Source organism: Octopus bimaculoides, chromosome 16 (assembly GCF_001194135.2).
Source record: "Octopus bimaculoides isolate UCB-OBI-ISO-001 chromosome 16, ASM119413v2, whole genome shotgun sequence".
Lineage (NCBI taxonomy): Eukaryota > Metazoa > Mollusca > Cephalopoda > Octopoda > Octopodidae > Octopus > Octopus bimaculoides.
In genome coordinates this window covers 29,988,919-30,003,003 of record NC_068996.1, presented here as the reverse complement: position 1 = coordinate 30,003,003, position 14,085 = coordinate 29,988,919, and the positions used below count along the sequence as shown (strand labels likewise).

At 37.6% G+C, this 14,085-nt stretch overlaps 1 protein-coding gene across 2 annotated transcripts in view; it reads left to right on the top strand.

Annotated features, from left to right (window-relative positions):
* The first annotated feature begins 2,711 nt into the window (after positions 1 to 2,711).
* Positions 2,712 to 14,085, top strand: part of LOC106874705 (RWD domain-containing protein 4) — a 57,095-nt gene continuing 45,721 nt past the window's right edge. Inside the window, exons 1-2 of one of the 2 annotated variants that reach the window (XM_014922533.2) lie at positions 2,712 to 3,160; positions 3,262 to 3,393. The gene's annotated coding sequence lies outside the window, so the exon portion shown is untranslated. Of the gene's footprint in view, positions 3,161 to 3,258; positions 3,394 to 14,085 lie in introns of both variants that reach the window. The other variant, XM_014922524.2, reaches the window with a different exon arrangement.

Here is a 14,085-nt window from a genome sequence, read left to right as displayed (position 1 = left end):
TTACCCATTTTTGTCTTCAATTTCATTGTTTACTGCTGACGTCTTGATACGAAATGTTGTAACAAAAAAAATCACTGCTGGTTATAATTTCTATAGAATATCTGTAGGAATAACCTTAAAATAATGTAAAAAGCACTGCTAATGCAGTAGAACACAGTATTGACTTATAAAAACATTCAATATACTTTATAGTATATTATAGCTGCGTAACGAAATACCACGTACCTACAAATCATTAGATAAATTTATGGTATCTTACTTTGGTCCAGTATACTGTCACAATACTGAATTTATATTCAGTGTAGCAAGGCCTAGAATTGAAACCAATAGCTTTTGTAGCGTACTTCTCTCTCTCTCTCTCTCTCTCTGTTATATATACATGGATGCGGATGTAATGGATAACAGCTAGCCTTCAGCCGCACTTTTGGTCCCTGTTGTGTCCACCACTCTGATTGGTTGGTATTGGTGCATTTTGTCTCCTGTTCTATTGCGTGCCAAGATGTAATCCAACCAATTGCAGCCTTCAGATAAGGTTGCGTGGGACAGTCTTTCTGAACCCCAGTTTGAGCCGATAGTATCTTATAAATAACTAGCTTTTCACTGTCACAGTTTGTCAGTCCTTTTGGCTCCATACCTTCTGATGTCTAGCCGCTGACCACAGAGCATGCAGTCAGTTCCAGCAACGACAACAGCAGCTTCATGGAGATGCAACACTTAACCAACAGCTCACGGCAAACTCCATCTTCATCGCCACCATCATCTTCTTAACTACACCAACTTCTCTATGTACACACCACCAACAGCACTCGCACAGGTTCTCTCAACACTGTTTGTGAATTACTTCACCATGGTTAACAGTGATTATAACCTGCGAGACCTCCTGTACCAAGTAACCAGCCGCAGCATTGAGGCGTCAACTTCTTACACGACATGTGCCTTTTCCTGGCTCTGCATTGCCGCCACAACTTCTTGTTACAGCACCTCAACTACTGTGTACCTTGACCACGAACTGGTATTTACCATCCTTGTGTCTGGACTTTCTCTCAACTTCCTTATAGACTCTTTTCTATGCTCTGTATTTCTCACATACACATACGCACATGTTTGTATACACATACACTTTGTTTGCCTGACGGCTTGTCTATTATTGTGTTTATATGTCGCACTCACACACAGACATACATGTTGACATATCTGTGGTATGACGTCAGCCACTGGGGAGCAGACCGCTGACCGGAACCGGGAGCTGACTGGAACTGGGAGCTGACCAGAAGAGGAAGAGGGGCAGATGGAGCCTCGATTGGGATTTCATGCCCTTTTTGAGCGGGGGCATTGCAACGTGAAGATGTGCGAGGCAATTGTCCAGGTGAGGGAGAGGCAGCTGCTATTTCTATCGTTCTTCGGGTCGGGCCAGGTGCGAAGACAGGATACAACAGGACAGACTCGTGCGGCGGAAGGAAGACGAGGTAAGCCGTTTACTACTAATCACTTGCATACACTACAATATCAATAAAATGTTCTCTTAAACCTTCTAACGGTTGTGTCTCTCTTTTCCTTTTGGCACTTATACTCATTTATCCGCTTTTCGTATTTTTATTTGTATCAACCGTGCAATGTGCTAAAGGAGCCATTTCCTCGTCACCTCTCCTGATCACACGGTCTTTACACTTTAGTAACAAGGTTCACATCATTCTTAGATGAAGTGATGTGCTTTGAATACTAATCAATCAGCTTATTGGAATATCACCCCATATTATGGAATGTTCTATCATGTTCCCTCATAACAGGGGTTATAAAGGCAAATTGTGCCAGAATCAGCACAGAGTTTCAAGACGGTTCTCAAGAAGATAGACAAATGCAGGATTCTTGGTCCCTGTTTTTAAGAGAATTACTTTGTCTTCGATGCACTTCTCCCAGTATGTACAGTATAAACATAATGTCCTCATCTCTCATCACACAAATAAGTAGCCAGCTAATTCTTAGTCATAAACAAACCAGAGGCACACTTTGAATGCACAAACAACAAGCCCTATAAAAAGACAAATTTCCTTGATAGCAGCTCAGCCCTGGATTAAAGGAATCTTCGATTAGGTGGACAGAACATTATTCCCATCTTTTCTGTTATTAATGTAATTATGAAGTACATTTACTTCTAGCACACCACTATACACTACTGGCAAACAACTATAAAAATATAAATATTGTAACATATTTCTGTTATTTAAATAATGTTGGATTTGGTTTTATGAGTCAACACAGATAAATAATACATCAATATTTCACCACCAGTAAACTTTCTCCACATTAGTGACTATTCGTTAGAAAGTGCAGCCACACCAACAATCTTCCACATTTGTAACCCAGACATTTAAACAAACTACCAACAATGATGACTTTCAGCAACATCACGCAGCCTATCAGCTTTCATATATTTCTTTCGTGTTTACCATAAAATATACTTAAAACAGGGGTACGTCTTATGCGTGTGTCATATGCCGGCAAATACAGTAAGCAAGAACGTGATCTAATTTATCTGTATAATGATAAGAATCCGAATGATTTATTACGCAAAGTTCGATTGATTGTTTATGAAACGGAAATGAATGTCCGAATGATTTATTAGTGAAATATGTAAACAAAAATATTTAACTTGTAAGGTAAAATAAGAAAGGTATGGGTGTGCGGTAAGAAGTTTGTTTCCAATCACATGGTTTCGGGTTCAGTCACATTGCGTGACATCTTGAGCCAGTGTCTTCAACTATATCTCCGGGCGACCACTATCTTGCAAGAGGATTTGGTGGAAGACGGCAACTGAAAAAAGTCCGTCTCATGTAAATGCATGTGTGTGTGTGTGTGGACGCGCGCGTCCCACAAACAACTTGACAACTGTTGTTGGCTTGTTTACGTTCCCGTAACTAAACAGTTCAATAAAACAATAAAAGAAACCAGTATAAAAAGTATCAGACTGAAAATAAATACTGGGGTCGATTTGTTCGATTAAAACCCTTCGAGGTGGTTTTCCGCAGATCGCAATCCAATGCTGAAAAAAGGAAAGGGAAAAGAAAAGAAAAAAATGCCGAATAGTATCAATTCAAATTAACTTCAGTCTAAGATCGCAACCGACAAATGCATTTTTTATTATTATAATACGATCTAAAGGGTAATTAACTTATTTCTGCATACCGTTTAAGTCAGCTTTAAAAACGAATATAGTAGAACTACCATGATGTATAACGATATTATTTATATTATTTCCAGCAGTAAATTTTACGACAGAAATTATCCAAAATCTCTTGCCGAGAGCCATAACTGTGGGCAATTCAAACCGCTACTCTTTCCGGTTCCACTGATGTTTTTCTAACGAAGATGGCGCCCATCTATAACTTTATACAGGTATGTGTTAGTGCAACTAATTATTTTTTTTTTTTACAAAATCACATTTACATGAAGAATATACAACAATCTAAAGTATTTCCGAAATGCTTTTGTTTCAGGTTTGATATTAAAAATAAATCTAATCGTTACAATTTTAAGAATTCTATATTGGGAATATTTTCGTAATTATGATTATTTTTATCCGTGTTAAGAGAATTGTGTTGAATTGCTTTGCACGCGTATTACCCAGTCTAAATATCACCTTTTGTTAGCTCTGTAGAATACACAAAGTTTTCAATTACGACTTATAGCAGTTTTTCTTTCGCGAAAGACTGTCTGTTCAGTGTTTCGACATCTTCGGTTAATTTTGGAAGCTTGAATACTGAAATACCTGATTTTGAAAATGCTCGTAATATGTAGTGGGTTCAGTACGGAGATTTATGTGGCGAAATACAAACATAAACTGTTATTATTTTTTGACATCATGTGTTTACCCACTACCAAAGTTGTGCAACACAAACTTTATCCAAAACCAAGTTTTTATCCCGTTAGTCATTGTTTTTTATATGCAATAAGCCGTCGAATATACAGCATTTATTGCATCTTTACTTTAATGAAATTTTGTGTGTTTAATGCCGGCGACACTTGAGCGAAACGAATATGTAAATGTTTAAAATTCACAGTGTTTAAATTTCTAATTTTAATTGCTGCACAACTTAATTTTTTGAAGTTATTAAATCAAGAAATTATACACATATATTTTGAAATTAGTTTTCTATTTGTAATTACTTTCAAATATGGCTGTTGTAAGAAGCTTGATTCCCAACCACATGGTTCCGGATTCAGTTCCGCTGCGTGACACTGTAGGCAAGTGTCTTCTGCGAAAGCCTCGGGTCGACCAAATCTTTGAGTAGATTTGGTAGACGGAAACTGAAAGAAACTTGTCGTGTGTGTGTGTATGTATATATATATATATATAGTTCAAATTTGCAGAAAACAAAAGACGAAGACAAGTGAAGGAACAAGCTGGTGTATTAGTTTATCGCTCGGGAAAACTGAAAAAGTCATTGACGTTTCAAGCCTATGATCTTCGACAGAAAGGATTGAAAGGGAAAATATTGGAGAGAGAATGTAAAAAACGGAAAGAGAAAAAATATCCGCGTGTGTGTGTCTTTGTATCTGTGTTTGACCCCACCACCTCTTGGCAGCTGCTGTTGGTATGTTTACATCCCCGTAACTTAGTGCTTTGGCAAAAGAGATTGATAGACCAAGTACTAAGCTTTTAAAAAATAAGTACTTGGGTTGATTCATTCAACTAAAATTTCTTTACAATTTCACGACTGAAACAAATGAAAGATAAGTTTTTGTTTTTATGAGACTAGTGTAATAACTTCAAAAGATTAGTCTCTTCAGCAATTCAAAAAAGAAATCTGTAATAACAACATTTAGTAAGTGACTTTTTAACATTTACTCGGAATATCCAAGTCCATTTTTTTATTTTCCCAAATTACTTTGGTTCTAACCACCAGTGCCTATGTTGTCTGACCCCCACGGCCTTGTGCATCCCTCCAAACCCCTAATTCAGGAGCATGCACACATAAGCAAACACATGAACACACATACATATGTGTGCAGCACATCCCTCACATGCCTACACACACATTCCCACATGCATACTCCCACACATGTCTGCACACATATACATGTGTGTGTGTGTAGGCAAATCAATAATGAATGACAAATTCAAACACAAAAACCAAAAATCCAGTGGATGTTCACAGTGAATATTAATTAATGTGACACTCGAGGAAAAAACTTTAAAAGAGTAGAGTAAAAATACTACATTTTAAGTATAGCCCTTTGTCAGATATACAGAGGCGAGTTCAGAAAATAGGAAAAAGGGGTGATAGAAATGGAGAATCATGAGAAAATCAGACAAGCATGTAGATAGCTTAGCTACATGATTGAAAATAACTGGCAGAAAATTTGAGAAAGAAAAAAATTTGGCTATCAATGGAAAAAGTGCTAATTGGTCTGTGTGTGTGTGTGTGAATATGCATGTATGAATACATAGGTGTGTGATTACATGTGTGTGTGTGTGTATATATGTGTAAAGGTTGTGAGTAGCATGTTTGTTGAGGGATGCTAAGTTGGTGGAAAGATAGTGTGAGTCCTGTATATGTGAGGATTTTTTTTGTTCTACTTATGCTTATATACATTCATGTATATGTGTGTGTGCAAATAAATGTGTATGTGTGCAGAGAGGAGAATGAAACTGGTGAGAGAGATGAAATAAGAAAAGAGTGTGAGAAGAACCTGGCAGTTGGTTGGCATGTATATGTTTATATCCATGTATGTGTTTTAGCTTACATGTTTGTGCATGTGCCTGGAGCATTTACTAGAAGGTGGATGTTGTGTTGAATCCAAATGGCATATGAGTCTGTAGTGAGAAGGTGAAATATTGTTCCTTACAGAGTCTAGAGATTACATATTTGTTATGTAAGACCAAGCCAGACACTAAAGTGTCATGTGGAGTGGTTTGCTGAGCAGAATGACAGGTAACAGGAGTTTGTTTCTGAAGATGGATATTATATAAGTGCTTGGCAAATCTGTCAGCTAGATGGTGATCAGTCTGGCCAATGTATATAATCCCACAAACACTGCATTTGATATAGTGGATGACATTCATAGAGGTGCAAGAGAAAGAGTTAAGGATTTGTACAGTGTGGTGCTTGAATCCTGTGAGGGAGGTTGTATTAGTGATAAACAGACTGTGGCAATGAAGCTTAAAGCAAAGGAAGGGAGCCACAGACCAGTAAGTTGTGTACATTTTGGGCTCTTTTTAAGGTGGGGAGAGTAATACCAGGTACAGAGGATATACATCCATCCATTTTTTTCCACCCACTGTCCCTATGAGGGTCAGGTGAGTTGATTCTTCAGGTACCTTCTCCAAAAGTTGCTATTAGAAGCAACCACTTTCCTACTGGTCTCCCAAGTGGGACCGATTGAGACTGGATATTATCCAGCGTTCTTGTTCGTGGCCTACCCTTAGATTTTCTGCCAGTTAGCTCTGCTGGAAGAATCCATTTTGCAATCCTTTCCTGCAGCATTCTGATTAAATGTCCATAGAACTGGAGTTATGATCTCTCAATGCAGCGAAATAGCAGCTCAACCTGGAGAGACTCTCTGACCTTTGAGCTTGTCAACAAATGTTATCTGAAGACCTGAGGATCTCTATTTTGGTCGCTTGTATCTGAAGTCACACTTTCAGTCATTACTCATAGGCACAAAAATCAAATTGAAGACAAGTTTTGCTTTTCTGAACCTCTTTTTTTTCTGAGGATTGAATGCTGCAGATGGTTCATTACTGTGCCAGCATCTGTAATTTTGGCATCCAACACAGCCTTCTGCCTCCCATCATTCATGAAGACAACCCTAAAATAGTTAAACTTCTCTCAGTGATGTTCCACTACATGCAGAATGCACTGGAAAGACTTTCTTGAGGGGACCAATGTCTCCAACTTCACAACACTTAATTCTCATCATCCCTGCCTTGCAGCATTTTGCAGGGAACCCACTAAGTGCATGCTAGAGATCACCTGATGAGCCAAATAGCACCATATCATCTGCAAATATTAAATGACTTTTCTTACACCCACCAGTTGTGATACCACTTCCACAATGGCAGTGCATATCAATCCACTCCATAAAAATGCAAAATGGAGAAGTGACAATATATGACCATACCAAATCTCTGCACCTACATTGAAAGATTTCAACTTAGCACGTATAATAGAACATAAACATCTGGGCATTTGTATATTCATATAGGGACTTCACAGGAACCAGAAGTTGCCCATTAATCTCAAATTTCTGCAAAAGTTCCCATGGTATTTCCTATGTTATGTGGTCATATATTTTTCATGGTCCACAAAGCAAGCTTACACTTCTTAGTAATATTCCCCAAATTCTTGAAGACTGCTATAGAGAGAATATCTGGTTCATTGTGCAGCATCCTGAATGAAAGCCACACTGTTCTTCAGCTAGCTGGGTTTAACAATTTCCCTACATCTCTTTTCCAGACACCTAGTATAGACTTTGCTGGGAGGTTCAACAAGATTCTTCTATAATTAGGACACTCTCTCATATCTCCCTTTTTAAAAATTGGGATTATCTCTCTTGATTGTTGTTGCTTTGGTATCTCTCAAGAGGTTCAAGCTATATGGCATACACAAGTCAACCAGAGAATATCTCTATTTAAAGCTTTTAACATCTCTAGCCAAATTTCATCCTTGCTACATTTTAATGCTTTCATTACCCCTGTGATTTCAGCCTCTGTGAAGCTATTCTTTTCCAGATGCACTTCTATCCACCAGAAGATTTTAGGAGATTAGCAAAGCATTCTCTCCTTCTCCCTGAAATGGGTTCTCTGAAGAGAGAACCACAGCTGAGTTCTTAGTGACAGGTACTGAAGTGGCTTTTTGTTACAAAGTCAATGGATGGTCTACCAGAATTCTGTATTGGTCAATCTAAAATCAGAATCCAGCTTAACCCCAAAGTCCTCCCTTCGGCATTTTTACTATCTACAACTTTTCATATTTCAGGGTACTTCATGCATGAAAGGGGAGGTTTGTTTCTAAGTTAAGCTTTGAAAGTTTCTTTCTCTGCTTGGATGGCATCTTTAACATTAGCAATATTGACAACAACAATAATGACAGTAATGATAACAATGATAATGACAGCTTTAGTAATAATAATAATTACAAAAATGATAATTATGGTGCTTACAATACAATTGATAGTAACATAAATAAAACTGCATATCTGGGAAATGAATGTCTAAAAAAAGACATTGTATTCAGATGCACAGCCCATCACCTATCTTTCTTTCTATCTTATAAGTATAAATTGTATATAACTCTAAATTTCAAAGATGTTAAGCATCTCTCTATTGATCGATCTGTCTCACAGGTACTGTAGGTAACTTCACTTCCAGCCAGAGATAATTAGAGGCTCTCTATTGATCAGTCTATATTGTTTATAAGTATAAATGGTAAATTTCAAATTTCTGTCAGATTTTTATAGAGTCTCTCTATTAATCTCTTTGTATTATTACTAGTAATGGTAAATAAGTTTTAATTCTCATCAAAGTTATTATGAGAGAGGTATGTGACACAAATGTGTACAATTTCAATTCATTCTTATTACACTCACCGCCACCTTTGTGAAGAATGTTTGAGCATGTGCGCACATATGACTGTGTGTGTCTGTTTATATGTCTGCATATGTGCATAGGAGAAATTATGTATGTACATGTGCACATATTTATATAGATAGTGTTATATATGTACGTGTGGGTGTATACGAGTATATATTTATATATGTATCCTGTGGGTCTATGCACATTTATATATGAATGCACTTATATGTGTGTGTGTGTTTGCATGTATTTGTATGTATTTATGACGATAAGGGCTACCTGTTGGCTAAAAAGAACCTTCCCACTCCTTCCTCAATTATACCCACTCAGCATCTCCACTAGCTGTTGCTTACCCACATAATCTTTATGAGACTGAAGGAAATTGTGAAAAATGCAGTTTAGAAGAGGAGATTAGTTCAGTTTCTTGGGATAGGGTATGTGAAAAGTTTGCTGTTACATGTGAGTGGGACACAATGCTTCTTGCACTGTTTCACTGATGTGGGCAGATCTTCTCTAGATAGAACCTCATATCACTAAACATCTCAGTCCATTGTCATTTCCTCTGTGAGCCCCAACATCCTGAGATTGGTCCTTATCACTTCATCCCATGTCTTCCTGGTCTCCCTCTTCCACAGGTACCATCCACTTTCAGTGACAGGCACTTCTGTATACAGATGTCTTTACACATATGCATCATATGTCCAAACCAGCGCATTCTCCTCTCCTACATACCACATTTAATCCTTTTTATGCCTAACTTTTCTCTCAACACAGTTGTGTTTTGTCAGTCATGCACACTGATGTTGTAAATCCAATGGAGCATTCCTCTCCAGTCAACAAATGTCCTCAGACCCGATGTCTCACTACCATGTAATGTAGCAGTTCTCACACAAGCATCATACAATTTACCTTTCACTCAGAGAGTCCTTTTATTGCCAGCAGAGGTAGTAGTTCTCAGAACTTCCTCCATCCTATTCTTATTCTAGAAACAATACTTTCAGAGCATCTACCACCATTACTAATTTGGTCACCTAAATAGCAGAAACTATTTACTACCTCATGAGAGAGGGCATTTGAGAGAGTCTAAGTCCCGTGTACTCTTAGTGCTTATTGTTTCTACCACGCATGAAAGTGACCTTATCTGTTAACCTTCATACGATTCCACTGCATCTCTTAGGTGTCCATTGCTTACACTTTGTGCAACAATGAACAGGAGTGGACTAAGAACTGATCCCTGGTGAACTCCAACTTGTACACTAAATTCATCACTATTCAAAGTTGACTCTCACCATACTGACAGCATTGCTGTACATGGCTTGCACAGCTTTAACAAGCCACTTCTCTGCTCCTAGATTCCTTAGAGACCACCAGATAAGAGAGCGGGGAACCCTGCTGAAAGTTTTCTCTAGATTGACAAAGGCTAAGTACAATGATTTACTTTTGACCAAATACTTTTCTTGTAACTGTCTCGCTAGGAAGATGGCATCTGTGGTATTTCTCCCTAGAAATAAACCAAACTGCATCTCATCTAGTTTAATTTTATTCCTAATCATTTGAGATATAACTCTGTAATTTTCATGACCTGGTCCAGCAGTTTGGTACCTCTGCAGTTGTTTTTATCTCGGCATCACCTTTACCCTTGTAGCAGTTAACTATAATACCACTACACCAGTCTTTGGGGATGATGCCTTCCTGAATAACCTCATTAACTTTGCAAGTGACTAGGCTGTTTCCCACACTGCCTGATATTTTAATCATCTTGGCAGTGATACCCGATGGTCCAGGTGCTTTCCCAGTCTTCATATCCTTAACCCTTTTGATACCAATCTGGCTGCAGCTGGCTAAAATATTTTTTGGCTCAAATGACCAACCCGACCGTAGCTGGCCAAGCAAACCCATTGTTATTTAATTGTGAATTTCAGCACAAATCTCATTAGTACATTTGTGGAGACGAGATTTCAATTTGTAGTTAGTTGACCCATGCTAGCATGGAGAGCTGATGTTAAATGATGATGATGATGATGATTGAGTTATAGTATCCGACATTGTTTGACCTGATATCTGAACTCTGTGAATTTTGGGAGATTTTTTTCCACAGTTTTGCTGCAGTGATTTTTTTCAACTTTTAAAATGGATAGGAGTTTCATGCTATCAAGCAGTGATTCTGAATTTGAGGACTTTCCAACGGAAGATATAGAGAAACCGAGCAAAAGTATGAATGAACAACAAAAATATGTGGTGTATGAAAATGAATCGGCTATTTCCGTATCCGAAACTGAAAGCAGCAATTCTAAAGAAACTGAAAGTGGCAATAGCAACAGCGAGGGCGATTTTACACCTGAATGGACTAAGCAGTTTAAAAATATTTTTATCAACAATTTTTCTGAGGAGACTGGATCTACTCAGTCTTTTTCAGGAAGTGAAACCATTAGACATTTTTTTCTTTTTTCCTGTAAACTTGTTTGAAGCCCATCACTGCAGAAACAAACTGTTATGCAGACTGTAAACAAACTGGAAAAAAAAAATAGCTTGTGGCTTCCCATAAGTGTAGAAGAAATATGGGCATTTTTTGCCATAAATATTATTATGGGTATAAGACAATTACCCAGAATTACAAATTACTGGGGCAATCAGGAACCTTTTGGAGATCAGTACATTTCCAGTATTATGTCAAGGACACAATTTGTGAAATTGAACCAGTATTTACATGTGAGAGACACTACAGTACCCCAGTACGTGGAGAACCAAACTTTGATCCCTTATTTAAAATAAGACCCCTCATTGCCTGTGTTCAAATTGCATATAAAACACTCTACAACCCTAATAGATACCTATCCGTCAATGAGGGCATGGCGGGGTATGAAGGAAGGGTACACTTCCAACAATATATGCCAGGAAAGCCCATGAAATGGAAGATCAATACTGGGTACTGCTGTAGGTTTAGTTTTTATACTGGGAAAAGAGATAATAATGTTAGTCAGCATGGCCTAAGGTACGGTATGGTCTGGAATTTATCACTTCTATACCATAACCAGGGCCGTATATTTTTTGACTGATTTTTATTATTTTTTCAGTTCAATCAAACTTGCAGTGGATTTAGACTGTGACAACGTATACATGTACTACAGTAGTTGCTACTAGAAAAGGGCTGCCATTGGATATAAAAAAAACAAAATTTAAAAAAGAGATGAAATAATCCAACAGCAGAAAGGAAATCTGCTAGTGACCGCATACAGAGATAAGAGGCAAATAAATTTTCCATCTACCGGTGCACAACCATGTATAGATGATTCTATTATAACAGGTACATGGGCAGTGTAGATTGGCTGAACCAAATGGTGAGTTATTATCCGGTTGATAGACTGGGTAGTAAATGGTGGCGATACCTATCTTGGTATATAGTAAGCATGAGCATTGTAAATGCATTTATATTATATACCAAATCAAGGGGGCTCAAAAGTGGTGTGAACATCTGCAGTTCCAAGCAGATAGAGAAACATAGTTGAGGGCAGGTTATTCCTTCAAAAAGACAACTGTAGGAAGGAAAAGCAAAACCTGCCAGAGAGATATCCATCTGAGTTCAGCCAGTCTCTATCAATTAGAAAAAAATCGAGGGTTGCAAAAGACAGTGCCATGAATGTCTGCATCAACAAAGAAAAACTCCCAATATTTCAGCCAGTTGAAACTTTTTTCCAATGTGCATTCTATAAGGTTGTAGAGTGGCATGTTTTACAGTTTCCCTGACAGAAATATTGTGTGAATTTTGTATATATCTATGATTAGATTGTATAAATATTTTTCAAATTTACTTCGTCTTTACTTTTAATTTACCTGTAATTTTAATTTGCTTGTAAGGTGACAACTTTACATTTACTTTCTATTGTAAATCTTTATTATATATGTTCTTGTATATTCATGTTTGTGAGTTTATTTCATTTAGTTGATGTATTTAATTTTCTAGTTTTCTTCAAAAACAAATTCCAGTATTTCATTTTATTTTACCTCAACCTGTTCTTATGTGCATTAAATTCAGCTGATAATCTCGTGATGTTCACAATTCTTTTATATTAAAATTTTGTTGCATACCCAATAGAATATTAGCTGGTGACTTATTTTCTATGGTGATGTTTGAACAAAATTTAAATATTTTTATATTTTACTGAATTTACCTGTAACTAGAACCGCTTTGAGACAAAAGTTATGCAATAGTATTAAGAACCTTTTCTTCAATTGCATTCCAAAAATCACATTAATATGTTGATAAGTAAAAAAAGTTACAGTTGTTTAATGAAACTAGTCTAAATTCATGATTATTTTAGAACTTAATTGAAACTCATAAGGGGTGCATTTTGGTTAGAAATATAGTAACGAAAGGGTTAATTGCCTTATCTATTATACTGCTGTTAACTCTGATGGCAGGTTTTTCAATTGTTTCGATATTTGAAAGACTCTCCTTCTCCTAGTCATTCTCCACATTTAATAACCTTTCATAATGGCATTTCCATGCATCTTTCTTCTCTGAGTACACATTCCTCTCCTACCACATCTCTATTCTCTTTGATACACTGCTTTGCAATCCTGAACATCACACGCCTCTGATCCTCATGTTGTCGAACATTGGCAAACTTCTTGCCTTTTGCTATTCCTTTTGCTATGTAAATCTGCTGCCTAACCTCCTTTCTGGCTCCCTGTTATAATTCTCTGCTTCCACCCTTTTTCTGGTCTTTCCAGGCCTGTCTCTAAGAGACTTTAACACTATTCTTGATGCGCAGGTGGATAGTTTTGGCTTGACTGATAGGAAGGGGAATCCTGGCCACCAGTGTCTACTTGAGAGCTATAATCTAGTAGACTGGATGAGCCAAGCGTTCCACAGTGGATGTGGAGTAATAACGACAGCTCATGCAGATCTTGCATGCATAGAGTATTCGTGAAGGAAAGAGATAGAGATACTTTTAGCTGTCCACGATTTTTTATTGCACCTTACACAGATCACAAACTTTTGACGTATGAGGTACATGTAGATAAATGTCATGGACAGTAACCCAGGTACTGGAAGATGAAAGTTTATTTTGACCGGATTAGTACAGGAGTTAGTACAGAGGGCACTATGTGGCGCCATGATTAATAATAGATGGTGGCACACCCTCAAGAGAGCCATTTGATTAGAGTCTATTGGATTTAGCAATCAGCTAAGTTTAGATAGATCTAGCATAGAAGGGGAATTAGTTAAGAATTTAGACAAGGCTATGGACTCTGACTCTGCTTCTAGAGTGCTTGCAGCAAGGACGGTGTTGTACCATCACCTCTACTCCAAGCATGAAGGTTGCAGAGTTAGAGCTAAGCTACGTGCAGGGAAACGAGGTGTTAATGTTGCCAGAAGGGCATGTCGTGTGGAGAGTCAGAGAGGTAAAAAGGCCTCTATAAAGTCTTTAACAGACAAACAGGGGCACAAGATCTATGGACAGGAGGAGATGCAGAAAGTCTTTCACCAGCATTTCGCCCAGTTGTTC